The sequence below is a fragment of the Cervus canadensis genome, chromosome 1 (genome assembly GCF_019320065.1).
Source record: "Cervus canadensis isolate Bull #8, Minnesota chromosome 1, ASM1932006v1, whole genome shotgun sequence".
Taxonomy (NCBI): domain Eukaryota; kingdom Metazoa; phylum Chordata; class Mammalia; order Artiodactyla; family Cervidae; genus Cervus; species Cervus canadensis.
This window is the reverse complement of record NC_057386.1, coordinates 1,216,934-1,232,385: the sequence shown is the minus strand read 5'-3', so window position 1 is coordinate 1,232,385 and position 15,452 is coordinate 1,216,934. Positions and strand designations below refer to the sequence as shown.

The following is a 15,452-nucleotide window of genomic DNA, read 5'->3' as shown; positions in this document are numbered from 1 at the left end:
CAAACCCACGCATGCCTTTTAGGTGCCTCTAATGTGCTGGCAGGTACAGTAAATAACATGAAGAACTGTTTCCATTTCAGCCACTTTTCATGAGAACCTAAAAAAAAAATATTAGCAAAAGCAAAAAAAAAAACAAAAAACCAAAATTGGGAAAACTGGGTTCTTTTTCCAGGCCAAAGGGCTACAGGCTTTGAATGGGATTCATTAGGAGAAAGAGAATTCTATGCTCAAAGTTTTGTGTCACCTGAATCAGGCACCCTCGTGGTCCCGTGTGACTTCTGGAATAGACGCCCCAGTTCGCTGGAACAGTCAGGGTGAAGATCATGCTGCGGGCCCGCCATCCCCCGAGCCGGACTCGGTGCTGGTTCCCAAGTGAGAATGGGCTGACCTGAACAACCCACGCCTCTCCATCCAGTCTGTCTCGTGATAAACCGCAGCAGTTTGCAAGATGGAGATGGATGGAGGTGGGAGACTTAGTCTAAGCAAAATAATCCGGTCCCTCTGGGCCAAGGCAGCCCCTCCCTCTTTGTCCTCCCCACTTAACCAGTTCAGGCTCTACTTAACTCACTGCTTTTTCCTTCTAGGTTCTTGATCACACAAAAGGATGTTCACTCCTGGGTCTTTCTCCCTAAGCTCCGTTGTGATCCCCTCTGGGAAAATAACAGTTCCTTTTGTGTTCTTACTGAGCTTGAGAGACTCAGATATGTCCTAAGTGACAGAGGTCCCTGAAGCTCAACTTGAAGAGTGTTTCACAGGTTAAGCCAAGTTTTAGGGGTCAGTGAAAATTATAGGAACCTGGGCAGCCAGATGTGGGGGGGGGGCGGGTAGGGCTCTGAGATACACGAGCGTCTCCAGGACCATCTGTCAGGAGCAGGAGGAGGGCCATCTGTGTTCTGCAGATAGTGTGTCCACATCTCAAGAGCAGGAATTTTGTTTCTGTACATTTCACCTGTAGCAGAGGCTACTAATAGCCTTTTAGTCCCGTAAGCATGAGATCCTCTCCCCACCTTTTAAACTGGGCTTGTGGCCTAAAGACTACATCTTCCCTTGCAGTTGGCTAAGGAATAGTTGATGAGCTACAGGGAGTGATTTGTGCTGATTCTGGGAATATTCTAAAAGGAAGGGAGAATGCTCTTATCCTTCCCCCTCCCCCCTTTTCTCCTTCTTGCTCGCTGGAATGCAGATATGATGGCCAGAACCATAGCAACACTTTTGGTCCATGAGGACAAGGGCCACACCATAGGGCAGTGGTCCTAAACATTTTGGCCTCAGAACCCCCTTTTAGACTCTTAAACACTCTAAAAAGCTTTCACCTATGTAACTTATACTCCTTGATATTTGCAGTATTTTTAATTAAAATATAAAAACACAAGTGTACACAAGCACATATTCCATTAACCTTCAGAGCAACAGTATCCTCACATATCATGCGGCCTCCAGAAACCCCACCCTTGAGAGAAGGAGAGTAGACAGGTGAGTAACATCTCAGTATCATATGAAAACAGTTCTTGTCTCAGAGATCTTTCTCCTGAAAAGGCCTCAGGGTCCTCCCTAGGGGACGGCAGAGCAGTGAACTAGAAGTGTCCAGGTCTTGGAGGAGTTTGTGCAGTGAGTGACCACTGTATCTGACGTAGATAGTCAACTTTCAAACTCTTCACGGAGAAAAATGAAATCCATCTTCTCCCTCACCGAAGATGCTGCTACTTGGGTGGACATTCTCCTCAGGGGTTTAGTGGCAGATACTCAGGGCTTCCCTGGTGGCTCAGACAATAATCTGCCTGCAATGCGGGAGACCCGGGTTCGATCCCTGGGTCAGGAAAATCTCTTGGAGAAGGAAACGGCTACCCTCTCTGGTATTCTTGCCTGGAGAATCGCACGGTCAGAGGAGACTGGTGGGCTACCGTCCGTGGGGTCGCCCAGAGTTGGACACGACTGAGGGACTAACGCTTTCACTTTCACTCCGTCCCCTCACGCTTCTCTCCTCTCCTCACTCCTTTCACTCTGGGCCTCGTCGTCTGATTTTCCTCTTCCCAGAGGCTAAAAGTAACACTTGCATTCTCAGGCAACTGTAGTAAATTTGTGTAAACTCAAACGTTTTCAGGAAAGCATTCCTCTTTTTCCTCTGTCAGTGTTAAAGCAAAGAGATCATCCCAGCTTTAATCTGCACAATGAAGGGCAACATAAATGAGAATCCGGACCACAGGTTCATCTTGATTTTAAGTCGCACCACATTGTAAACGTCGTTCCTGAATATGAAAGCACAGAGCAGGTCAGAATTAACGTGGGTCTCCCTGACACCCCAGTGAGATGAGTGTTATTATCTCCACTCTGCAGACGAGGAAGCTGAAGCAGGAGGCTGAAGGAACTTGCCAATTATTATAATATCATGTTTTCCATTTTCAAAGCCTCCTGGTCCATTAATTAGCACATCCACTCAATGAGCCTATAAGGTCGGTAAGTGCACTTTGTAATACACACCTCCAAGCATCCCTGAGTCCTTTATGGATCCTAATCTCATTAATATTCTTCCAACATCCCCCGAAGATGTTGTGTCTGTGGAAGACAGAATAGGTGTGTAGAGGAGGGACTGACTTCCTCAAATTTGAATGCCCAGCTGGGATGCTTTCCCCTCATGCCTCTCACGATATCAGTGAGATTCAGAGAAGAAGTCACTGCAGTTATGTCCTCCCGGGTGTGTCTCACAAAAAGGCCCACGGAACGTGGCTGCCGGGCCCGGCCAGCTTCCTGCTTTGTCCTGCGTCCCCGTGGAAGCTCCCTTTCTGAACAGCAGAGGACCGTCCTGTGGCCCCAGCCTCTCCGCCAGGCTGACACAGCCCAAGAGGAGCAGGAGCTCTGAAGCCGGCCCCAGATGGTTGGGAAAAGGACAGCCCAGTGCTGCATCCTGACCCAAGACATGACGTGACACAGCTTACAGCACGCTGCCCTGCGGGATCCTCACGTGTCCTCAGCCCCACACACGATGTCATGCTGCAACGCTGGGGGAAAGAAACAGAAAGAGGGCAGCTTTTAGGGGGCCTGGCATGGTATTCACAAAAACATCCTAGACGTCTGTAATAAAGAAAGCGTCAAGTTAAAGACACCAAAATTGGTCACATTAAAAAGGAAAATGAACAAAATAGGCTAACATAATTTTGCAGACTATAAAATATTTTTTTAAAAGAGTTTTGATTTTTCTCCCCTGTATCCCTATTCCACAGATAATTTCAGTACGGCAAGAATTTTTATTGAAGGATGAGCAAAGATAAGCTTAGCATTTTGGCTTAAAATTACACATAGAATTTACTTGTTTTCAATGTGACATTAATATAAATAGCATCATTTTTGCACATACCTTTTTTCCTCATTCCTTCTCCTCTAATTAAAAATATTACTCACAGGCAAAAGAAAAAATAAAAACAACTATACCGATCAAAATCACAACCCACAAGCATTATAATAACTCACAATTGCCACAACTCTCAATGATGCATCAGTGGTTGTGTTAACACTTCATGACTGGCTGGGAATCCATACAAACTCATTGATAAGATGAGGCCTAAGATGAGAAACTGTGTTCCCTACCATTACGGCTGCCTCCACCATCAACAACAGTGTGTGTGTGTGTGTGCGCGCGTGTGTGTACACGAGTGTGACCCCATGGGCTGTAGCCTGCCAGGCTCCTCTGTCCTGGGGATTCTCCAGGCAAGAATACTGGAGTGGGTTGCCATTTCCTCCTCCAGGGGATCTTCCTGACCCAGGATTGCACCCACCCCTCTTGTGTCTCCTGCATTGGCAGGCGGGTTCTTTACCCACTGTGCCACCTGGGAAGCCCATTAGCCATCCATTTTATTATAAGTAACCAAGTCATTGGTGACACATAAAGTAATAATTAAAAGGTCTGGAATGCCTGCCCTAGACCAGGGCCCCTAAAGTGTGGTCCCCAATCTGATGTCGATTCACAAACTTATTAACTCTCCTGATGAGGAAAGTACAGAACCTGAGAGTGAGTGCTGAGAAACCTTACCGTGATTTAACGTTGCCAAGACGGCCAAACAGAAGATCAGTGGGCTGTCTCGCTAAACCGTGTACAGGTGTTTCTGGAACGGCTCAGCTCTCACAGTGAGTCATGGTGGTGACAGCTGTCTGCTAGGCTGGTGCAGCAGGACCACGTCCTGAAAATCAAAACAAAACTAGTCACAGAAAGTTTGAGGAGCACCGCAGTCGCCTACGTTAGTTACGGGACCAAACTTGGTCACTGGTCTCCTCTCGAGATGAGGGTTGCTGCTGCTGGACGGATGTGAGTGGAGAAGTTTGAATTCTTAATTTAAAAACCCTGCGGGGTGAACAAGTCTTTCCAAGCTGGAAAGTGGGCATATGGGGAGATGTGGAGCTGGTGGGGAGGAGCGGAATCTGAGTCTCTTGCCCTGGAGGTGTCAGGTCAGCAACTAGAACGTGTATAGACTCCGTCCTCTGTGTTAAACCCTGGTGGCTCAATCGGTAAAGAGTCTGCCTGCAATGCAAGACACCCAGGTTCGATCCCTGGGTAAGGAAGATCTCCCGGAGAAGGGAATGGCAACCCACTCCAGTATTCTTGCCTGGAGAATTCCGTGGACAGAGGAGCCTGCAGGGCTATGGTCCATGGGGTCACAAGAATCAGACACGACTGAGTGACTAGCACTCACTGGTCTAAAGCAAGGACGTACTGAGCCCTATGAGTAAACAAATCCTTTAATTCCTTGGCTGCACCCAGATTCCCAGCTTCTCACTTCTGGAAATGTCAAAGCAGAACAAAGACTCTTCCTTACAGAACACGTTTCAGGCTCTGTATTTGATCGAAGAGTAGGCTGAGTCAGACCTTTTGCATTGAGTTACTTGAGGCCACCCATAACAGGTTTTTCCCTCTAGAACAAGTATCAGAGGTGACGACATTGATGTGGTGGAGGTGGGCACGAGAGGACTCCCATCTTCCTTGTTGTTTAGTTGCTAAATTGTGTCTGACTCTTTGCTACCCCATGGACTGTAGCCTGACAGGCTCCTCTGTCCATGGGATTCTCCAGGCAAGAATACTGGAGTGGGTTGCCATGCCCTCCTCCAGGGGATCTTCCCCACCCAGGGATCAAACCCGCATCTCTCGCCTTGCAGGCGAATTCTTTACTACAGAGCCTCCTGGGAAGCAGCAAAATGGGGGCACGAGAAGACGCCCACCTTCCTGACCCCCCTCTTTCTTTGATCTTTTCCTAAGCTTACATTTGTAAAGGTGCGTTTGTGCCCATATAGTCACCGGGTGTCCAGAAACTGTCCACATCTGGAAGTGTAGTACCCAGAGCCGATCTCCACCCCTTCACTTGGCCTCCTCTGTTGTCCCTGGGTCTTCTACCAGCCACATTGGACTCGCACGTCCAAGAAAGAAATATTCTAAACCACTGTTCAGAACAGTATGCCTGTAATTAAGAAAAGATTTTTGATCCTTAAACTGCAAATCCAACACATGTGAAATGCATGGAGGAGCAGACCAAAGAAAGCTGAGCTCTTGAAACACTTCGTCTTTGAAAGTATGCAGATTTCTAAGAAAACATGCCTGCTATGGGGACCTTCAATATTTGCTGGATATGAACTGACAGTCACTTCAGAGTGAGAAGAACCGCCTGAGAAAGATGACTGCGGCCAGAGGACGACACACTGCTTTGCTCTTTAACATGTTTCAGTATTCTTGCCTGGTGAAGCCCATGGACAGAGCAGCCTGGCAGGCTACAGTCCATGAGGTCGCAAGAGTCACGCACGACTTAGTGACTAAACCATACATAGTATTTGTGAAAGAACAAGCGTCCCTCGGTTTGGAATCCTAATGGAAAGAATAAAATTAAAGACTGACCTGGTCGGCAAAAGTCTGGATTCGGCTCTGCCTACAAGTGGCTATGACCCCGGAGACTGTAGCTCAGTGACCTTCAGTTTAAACTCCCAGAATAACTAACTTTAGATTAGTTATTCTGGGATAAGCAGGATAAGCCTGCTGATTGATTCAGATAAGGTTAATTTAAAAAGCTTTTCCTAATCATTCTCTGAACTGAAGTTGGCCAGGTTCCTTCCCGGAACGGCTCTCTGGTGTCTGGATGACAGAGCTCTCCTTTCCTCCCTCCTCCCGCCCCTTTTCTGCTCTTCCAGCTTCTTTATCCCAACCTTCTAGTTTTTCTTTCTTCCTTTCCTTGTCTTTAGTGTTTCCTTCCCTCCCTTCTATTTCACGTTCGTCTTTCTTTCTTTCTTCTCTTCCCTTCACTCACTTCCTTTCCTCTTTCCCAGATCTTTGCTTCTTACTTTCCCACAGTTTTTCCTTTTAAAAACCCTTCCTTCCTTCTTGGTTCCTTCTTTCCTCTTTTCCTTCTCCCTCTGTTTCTTTCCTTCCTGCCTCTCTTGGAAAGAATCTTTCCTTCTCACCTTCCTTTGTCTTCCTATTTCTTTCTTACATCTCTTCCTTTCTTCCTAATTGTCTTCCTCTCATTCTGTCTTCCCTTGTTTAATTAAAAGAAAATTCTAGGTATGTGGCCAAACCTCTTTTTCCACATTGTCTCCATCCATCTCATTAGCTCCATCCATACTCATTAACTCTCAGCTCTGAAAATGGAACACAGAAAGTCTACAATTGTTTCTTACATCCAAGGCCATAAAATGTCTTGATAGAACTTAGCTTGGTACAATGAGTACAAATGTTCAACTTTGCCCTACTAGTGTTTTCTTCAAAAAGTTGTTCTGTGCAAGTTTCTTGAAAATCTCAGAAGAATCAAATCCTCATTAATAGAAGCCCAGTGTATTTAGGGTGTCAGAATATGTTTCAGAAAAGCCACAAGCCACCGTTACACAGGTTGCCTCGTTATCAGTAATCTAGCATCATGCCTTTTGTGTGTCATTTCTTTACACAATATACTATCACTGATGACTTTCAGCAAATACATCGTGGCAAAGGATTACTCTCATCAGAGGAAGACTTTGAAAAGGATATGCTAATTTCCAGGGAGCAAGAAAACATCAAAACAGTGCCAGCAAATAGCCAAGGGACTTTTATGTCTTAATATCCTTTAGAAGTGCTTTATCTCCGAGTGCAACGTGTATCATAGTATAAACAGGAAATGAAACAGCCACAGCATCAAAGAAGCACTGGCCGTGGCTGTAATTTCAGATCAGGTTTAATAAGGTTATCTACTGTAGGCTGATCAAACCAAAGGGTGCATGTTTTAAAGACCCATTTGATAATTTCCATTTAAGGCGCTCCATCCAGGAGATCCGACAGAGTCCCATGCCTCCTGCTGACTCTCTGTACCTTCTTTCCAACAGGACCCCTTCGTTAGTTGCAGGGCTGTTTTGATGTCCTAATTTCAGAGGCTTCTAATTTGGAGGTGATCAGCTTATCAGAAGCTGACCTACTTTCCTGCGGGCCCTGATTTCAAATACATATGTATAAACACAAGAATCCAAAACGGGTCAGCGTCTGGAAAGGCGCCCAGCCGTTACACCCGGGTTGCAGCTGAGCAAAGGTGAGTTTACCTGCCTGTGGAAGTAAGCGCCTGATGCCTCCAAGAGTGTCAGCTCAGCCAAGTCCTGCGGCTTAGGACAGGTCAGCTCATGGTTTTCACCAGAGTGTGAACTTGGGAGCGACTCCAGGAAATAGTCCATCTACTTATTAAGAAGTGCAGCCTTCAAGTTTCCGATATAGGTACCAAAAGCGGCTCTTGGTATTTCTGAGTCGAAAAGCCACCGAAAAAAGGAGTCCAGTCTTCTCTCTGCTGGGTCCTGAATGTACGGAGTTCTGACAGTCATGAGCCTGGAGAAGTACTGAGGGCAGAAGGCAGGTTCTCCCTTGGCAAACCCAGGCTGGTGCTGGGCCCACTGACTCCCCGGCACTGTCTGCGCCTGCAGCCCCCACCCGGGCCCGGCACCAAGGTCCACGCCCCTCGCCTGCCAGCTGGGAGGGGGCCACTCCCAGACTCTGCAAGCCACCTGACAATGTCCGTGTCCCTCCTTCTCAGCAGGGGAGGAGGGGTCAGGCAGGGGAGGAGTCCACCGCCCAGCCCCTGGGCCTGGCTCCTCCGCGGCCCAAAGGGATCACTTTAATCAGTCCCCCCTCAAGACATTTTCAGCAAAATTCCCTTTCCCCTGGCCAGTTTCTGGCTGGCCGGCTCCGCGGTGGGGGTGGGGTGGGGTGGGGTGGGTCGGGGAGCATCCGCTGGGGGCATGCGCAGTTTGAGCCGCCCCCCCCCACCCCCAGTACCCCAGTTCACCGGCTCCCAGCCCCTCCAGTGAGAATTCCTGCTTTTCCCCGGGCCTTGACCCCAGGCCCTCCGCAGACCCCAGACAGAAGTGGGGAGGGGGCCTCTGGCACGTCGCCCATGAGCATCCATCTCGCCCGTCAGGCCGGGCTGGGCCCTCACGCCCCCGCCCCCCAGCTGTCGCCATGACAGGCCGCTGGGGGTGCCGGCGCCGGGGCGGGAGGGTCAGCGCCCAGCTGGGGCGATGCCATATGCCAGGGCCGCCGCTCGGGGCGGGATCCACCAGCAGTTGCCCGCCGAGCTCCTCCAGCTCTTTGTGGAAGCAGCTGGGGGGCGGAGGGCGTCCCGGGCTTTGTTGATGGGAGCGGGCCGTGTTCGTCTCGTTTTCATCTCTCCTCCGGCCCTCTGGCCCCCAGCAGAGACCCGAGGGCCCAGCCAGGCGCCCCGCGTGGCCGAGCCCAGGCCACCTGCAAGCTGAATCGCGCAGCTGAGCCTCCGGTCCCCAGGAGGGTCCACAAGACCCCCGCCGGCCTCCTGGACCCCATTTCCAGCCCCCACCAGCAAAGCTCTAACTTGACACATTCCCACAAGGCCAGCAACCCAGCCCATCCGAATTCCAGACCCGCCCTGTCATCCCTCCACCCTTCTATTCTGTGTAGGAATCTGATAAAACACCAGCTCTGTCCCTCCCACAAACAATGCGGGCTGCCCTGTGCATTCAGGATAGCAGATCAAAGGCGCCGAGGACAGACAGAGGCATAAACATCCATCTCAACCCCCCAAGACCTTTAGCCCTCGATCTGAACCCCCACCCACTGCAGGCCAAGGAGTACATGCATTGTGTGCGGACTCTGGGGTGGCCTTCGGGACCAGTGTCCTTCCCCTCTGAGAAAGCCAGCCATAGGAAAAGTTCTAGAAAGTCAACAAAGGTCAAAGTCTATCTGTAAAGGCTTGCCTGTAACTGGAGGTGAGCTTTTCGCTTTTCTTTCCTTGTACGCTTCCCTGGTGGCTCAGCGGTAAGAACCTGCCTGCCAGTGCAGGAGACTCAGGTTCTATCCCTGAGTGGGGAAGATCCCCTGGAGGAGGAAATGGCAGCCCACTCCCGCATTCTTGCCTGGGAAATCCCACAAACAGGAGCCTGGCGGGTGGGCTACAGTCCATGGGTCACATACACGACTGAGCACGCACGCACACCATTTGTGAGCTGCGGAAGGCATGACTTCCAGTTTTGTAAACCTCAGAGGATCGCTCTGAAGATGAAGTTGTCCAGAATTACAATGGCAGGAGTTCCCTAGTGGTGCCGTGGTTAGGACTTGAAGCTTTCACTGCTGGGGCCTGGGTTCAATCCCTGGTCTCACAAGCTCCACTGGGCAGACAGAAACAGAAAATTTACGTGGCAGAGTCCCTGAACAGACAGTATAGACCAGGCCTGGTGCTAGGCACATGTCTTTTCTTATTTAATCCTCAACTACAGTAGAAGGTGGGTTTTCTTGTTATTTACAGTTTACAAGTGAAGACACTGAGGCACAGAAGAGTCAAGTAAGTTGTCCAGGGTCACACAGCAACCCGACGGCAACTGAAATTTGAACCCAGACAAACATGCTTAAATAACAAGTTGCAAAATGGAAGGACAAGTACAAAAAAAATCTAAACCTGTGCTATCTAATACAGGAGCCTCAGTCACACGGGGACAGCACAGACAACATTTCCACCGATAGCTGCATGAGCTTTCAGCGGACAGCATTGATGAAGCAGCTGGTGTCAAATGTTTTTAGCAATGCAGTCATTTTTCTCTAATAAAATCTTGCATTAACCTTCAATGTATGCAATAAAGAAAAGTGCTATTTGAATAAAATTAGCATTAATTATTTTATATAGTCAAATTAATAGCATGATTATTATACATTGTACAACCATTATACAATGGTCTCATTATACCAATGAGAATGCTCATGTTTTGTATGTGTCACTTTATATGTCATTTACCTTCAAACATTTTCATTGTAAAATATCACACACAGACACTCAAAAGATCAAAGAACATAACTGTACAGTTCATTGAATATTGACAAAATAGACATCCATGTAACCACCACCCAGGTCAAGAACTTGAACTTGCTGGGAGTCAAGACACCTCCACCCCTTTCCAATCACACCCTCTCCACCACCTAGAATTTACCATCATGCAGCTGTTTCAGCAGGTGAAAACAATAAACTGAGAGTTACAGGTATGAGACCAGCTCATGAATTAAGACTGATTTCTACATTTGTAATCGGTTGGAAAAAACCAGAAGAAGAACAAATGACACGTGAAGATACTATTTTGGAAATTTGTTTGGGTTTTTCTGTAGCATTGTATGGAAAAATTTGAACGAACTTTTTGACCAACCCCGTATATGAAATTCAAATGTCACGGCCCGCAAATAAAGCTTTATTAGCACAGAAACATGCGGCTGCTTCTTACTTCCTGTGGCTACTTTTGCGCTGCATGGCAGAGTTGAGTAACCGTGGCAGAAGTTGTGTCCCGCAAAACCAAGAAGATTTATGATCTGGCCTCACAGGGGAAGTTTGCCAATCCTTGATCTAGATGACCATTCATAAGTCAGCCTCAGTCACCAATGTGTCAGTGATTTCCATAGTTTTGTTTTGGTTCTACAGTAACACAAAACTTCACGCAGATAAGAGGTTGATAGAAATTTGTTTTTTCACTCAATTCCCCTTGCAATTTTAGAATACTCTTTTGTTTCTATTTGAATTCTTTCATTTATTTAAGGAAGAAATGTCACAAATATTATATAAGTTATTTGAGAAACTAGAGAAGGAAGAAAATTCCCAATTCATTTTTGAGGCAAGCATCGCCTTAGTGTCAAAACTTGACAGAGGTTTTATAAAAAACAAATTTATACAGTTATTTCTCATACAGGTGGATACAAGAAATCCTCTTCCAATACTAGCAAATAAAATCCAGACATGCATAAGAAGTGTAATGCATCTTGACCAAGTCTGGTTTGTCCAGGATGGCAGTTCAACATTTGAAAACTAGTGAATATAATTCACTCTATTAATAGAATGAAGAAAAATTTATACAAATCTTTTCAATAGATGCAGAAAAAGCATTCAACAAAGCTGAAACGCGTCAGCACTTTTAACCAGAATACTCTTTTTCAAAAAAATTATTGGAAGGTAATTGATTTACAATGTTTGTGTTAGTTTCTGCGGTACAACGAAGTGACCCAGCTGTGTGTACACACACGTATCCCCTCCTTCCCAAACCGTCCCCCACCCCACCCCACCCCCAGGTCCTCCCAGAGCGCCGAGCTGAGACCCCTCGCGCCAGCTTCCCGCGGCTGCTACTTCACACGCGGGAGTGCATACGTGTCAGCGCCACGCTCTCGGTTCGTCCCCCCGCCCACCTCCCTCCCCCTGCGTCCCAAAATACTCTTTGATTAAACTGATCTGAAGACTCAAACAAGAAGCAGTTGGAATTTCATTTCCAATTTGAAATACATACAAGATCTAACCTTGGCTTCCATTCTTTATCATAGATACAGAAGCGAGAGAGGAAACAGTCTCAACTTTGAATAGGTATGAAAACCCCCACAGTACAATATTATCAGGAAGACAAGTTAGAAGTTTACTTACTATTGTGCAACTGAAAACCAGAAAATACCCAGTAAACACACGCTTGGAGCAGATGTGCCCACGTCCCGCCTCTGTTTGCAGCGGTTCTGCACAGCTTTGTGTGAACAATTTGCCAGGCCTGAATTTAGAAAAAGACCAGCTCATCCTTTCTAATCAACGACACATTGACAAGAAGTTCAAATATAGGCCCAGAAACAATAAGCTAAGACACTGGTGGTCTCTGGCAGGTTGCAATTTGGTAGAGGACGCCTGCGAGCAGACCTGTTTGGTTTTAAGGATGGTTTTTAAACCAGTCTTAATTTTTAAAATGTGGAGATTGATTAAATGGTTGGGGAACACCCAGTCACTCACTTACACTCCACTAGAGTGTTCTAGGATTCAGGGAAGGGTTGGGGCTTGTTGTTAATGATTCTTAGGCAGTGATTTGCAAAAAGTACAAAGGTGGAGGTGGGTCTGCCCATCAGAACTGAGGAGGGAGATGTTACAGTCCTAACATGGTGAAAAAGTTGGCTTGAAACTCAACATTCAGAAAACTAAGATCATGGCATCCGGTCCCATCACTACATGGCAAATAGACGGGGAAACAGTGGAAACAGTGACAGACTTTATTTTTGGGGGTCCCCAAATCACTGCAGATGGTGATTGCAGCCATAAAATTAAGATGTTTACTCCTTGACAGAAAATTTATGACCAACCTAGACAGCATATTAAAAAGCAGAGACATTACTTTGCCAACAAAGGTCCATCTAGTCAAGGCTATGGTTTTTCCAGTGGTCATGTATGGATGTGAGAGTTGGACTATAAAGAAAGCTGAATGCAGGAGAATTGATGCTTTTGAACTGTGGTGTTGGAGAAGACTCTTGAGAGTCCTTTGGACTGCAAGGAGAGCCAACCAGTCCATCCTAAAGGAAATCAGTCCTGAATGTTCATTGGAAGGACTGATGCTGAAGCTGAAACTCCAATACTTTGGCCACCTGATGTGGAGAACTGACTCACTGGAAAAGACCCTGATGCTGGGAAAGATTGAAGGTGGGAGGAGAAGGGGACGACAGAGGATGAGATGGTTGGATGGCATCACTGACTCAATGGACATGAGTTTGGGTAAACTCCAGGAGTTGGTGATGGACGGGGAGGCCTGGCGTGCTGCAGTCCATGGGGTCACAAAGAGTCTGACACGACTGAGCGACTGAGCTGAACTGAACTGAACAGGGATGACACAGAGTCAAGTCCAACAGAGCCTTGGCTGTTGAGGGAGGAGAGGGTGGGACTAATGGAGAGAGCAGCATGGAGACATATACACTAACTTACATAAAACAGTGGGAATTTTCTGTGTGACCAGGGAGATCCAGTGATAAGCTAGAGGGGTGGGATGCGGTGGGAGGAGGGAGGGCATGTCCAGCGGGAGGGGACGTGTGTACTATGGCTGATCCATATTGATGTATGCAGAGGGCATCCTGGAGGGAAGCCTTCCCCGGAACCTGACCCTCATCTTGGACTTCCAGCCCCCAGAGCTGCGAGAGAGCCACTGCCGTTGTTCATCAGTCAGCCCTGGTGATTTGTCAGGGCAGCCCATACCGAGGCAGGTGTCATTGGTGGAGGGTAGGTGTCTCTCCTTGTCAGAAAAATTCACCCCCTCCCAGCCCCGAGGAGGGGGGGGACACGGCTGACCCTGCGATCCCGGCGGGGCGGGGAGCCACTCTGCTGCACTGATGGAGCGCGCACCCCAGCCTCGTGCCCGAGGCGGAGCTGGCGAACCTGGACACTAGGCCGGCACCGCGTGGATCTCGGAGACCGAGCTGTTTGGGGAAGGTGGCCAGATGGGGTGGGGGTCGCGGGAAGGGGGGGCACAGGCCGCATAGCGCCAGCATCGCGGTGGTGCTAATCAGCAAGCTCTAGATTGTTAGCTCGAAGGCACGGGGGTCTCCTCCGGGCATCACAGACCAAGACGCCCGCGGAGGGCGCAGCGGGCCTGCGGAGACTCCCTCCCTCCAGGGCGCACACCCCGCCCCCCTCCCCAGAGCCAGACCCCCGCTCACAGCCCCGGGCGAGGGCCGGCACAGAGCATGTGCGTCCCGGGTGCCAGATTTTCTGATATTTCAAGAGCAGCCAGAAATCTGGATTTTCATTTGAAATCTCCCCCATCTGAAATGTTGGAAACGAATTCAAAATGTTTTGGATACTACGCGAGCCAAATAACCCACATCTGCGGGCCAGACACAGCCCTGGAGTGCCCGCTTGCAGACGCCGACGCAGGAGGGAAGCCAAGCTGCCCTAGGGACGGTCAGTGACTTCCCCGAAGGCACTGGTCAACGGCAGAGCTGGGACTGGACACCCTCGCTGCAGGGCTGTTACGGTCTCCGTCAACTGTGCTTCGAAAAGAGTCACCCAGTGCCTGAACCGGGATGGGCCGACTGCAGCTCACGGGCCAGAGCCAGCTGGCCGGCTGTTTTTGTAAATAAAGTTTTATTGGAACACAGCCAGGCACGTTTGTTTACATGTCGGTGGCTGCCTTCCCACTTTCCCGCTGCCGCGGCAGAACTGAGACCACATAGCCCGCAAAGCTGCAAAGACTGACTCTCTGATCCTTTGCTGGGAAGGGCTTGCCAGTCCCTGCCCTCGACCCTTGACCCTGGCACACGTCTTGTTCCTTGTTGCAGCTCTTCGTGAGACATCCTGATGGTCCGAGCTGTGACTCAGGAGCACGCCTGAATTCTGCTTGGGATGCTGGCGGCTTAGGGGTGGGGTCCCCGGAGGGTGGGGACCAAGCCCAGCCTCCGATCGTTCTTCCCGTGAGAAGATGATACAGGAAGACCCTCTGTCCACCGCGGCCCGCAGCACCGCCACCAACTTCTCTTTGTGGGAAAGAGCCCTGAGTGGAGAAAGGAGGTTAGTGGAATTCAGAGGCCTAAGGATGTGAAGGTTCTTACAAGTAAACAGATAAATTTTAGATAAATGGTTGAAAGTTGGCAACAGCCGTGGCCAGGACATGTGTACGTGCGCGTGTGCGTGCGCGCGCGCGCGCACACACACACACACACACACACACACACACCCCTCTTTGGAAATCAGAAAGTGTGACTTGTAAAGTATTTTCAGAGGTTACTCCAAGCAGCAGAAACATCACAATGAACGAGGCGGCTCTGATGTGCTTGGCAAGGCTGATAACCAGCATGAGACCCTTAGACTTCCCTGGCGGTCCAGGGGTTAAGACGCTGTGCTCCCAGCGCAGGGGACGTAGGTTTGATCCCTGGTCAGGGGACTAAGATAACATACGCAGTGTGGAAAAAAATTTTTTTTAATGTTTTTAATTAAAAAAACAAAACAAAACCAAGAGTTGCCACTCTCTCTGGAACACGGTGTCCGGAACACCCCGGGGTGCCATCAGAGGAGCCCGTCCCCCTGGCTTCAGGCCTCTGTTCTCAGGCGCCTCCTGGAGGCTGCAGGGCTCGCTGGTCCGACCAGAGAGGTGGGCAAATGACCTGGGGTGCTCAGCTCTGCCTCACAGGTTCCCCTCCACCAGGATGGTGGGGGCGATGCGTTTGCTTCCTTCTC

General features: G+C 48.9%; 1 long non-coding RNA gene across 1 annotated transcript; it reads right to left on the bottom strand.

Annotated features, from left to right (window-relative positions):
• Nucleotides 1-1,872: 1,872 nt before the first annotated feature.
• LOC122441486 lies at nucleotides 1,873-8,078 on the bottom strand. Its single transcript, XR_006269378.1, has 4 exons — nucleotides 7,537-8,078; nucleotides 5,248-5,441; nucleotides 4,025-4,172; nucleotides 1,873-2,996 (listed from the first exon to the last, which is right to left on the bottom strand). It is a non-coding gene; the product is annotated as an uncharacterized LOC122441486 (long non-coding RNA).
• Nucleotides 8,079-15,452: the final 7,374 nt, after the last annotated feature.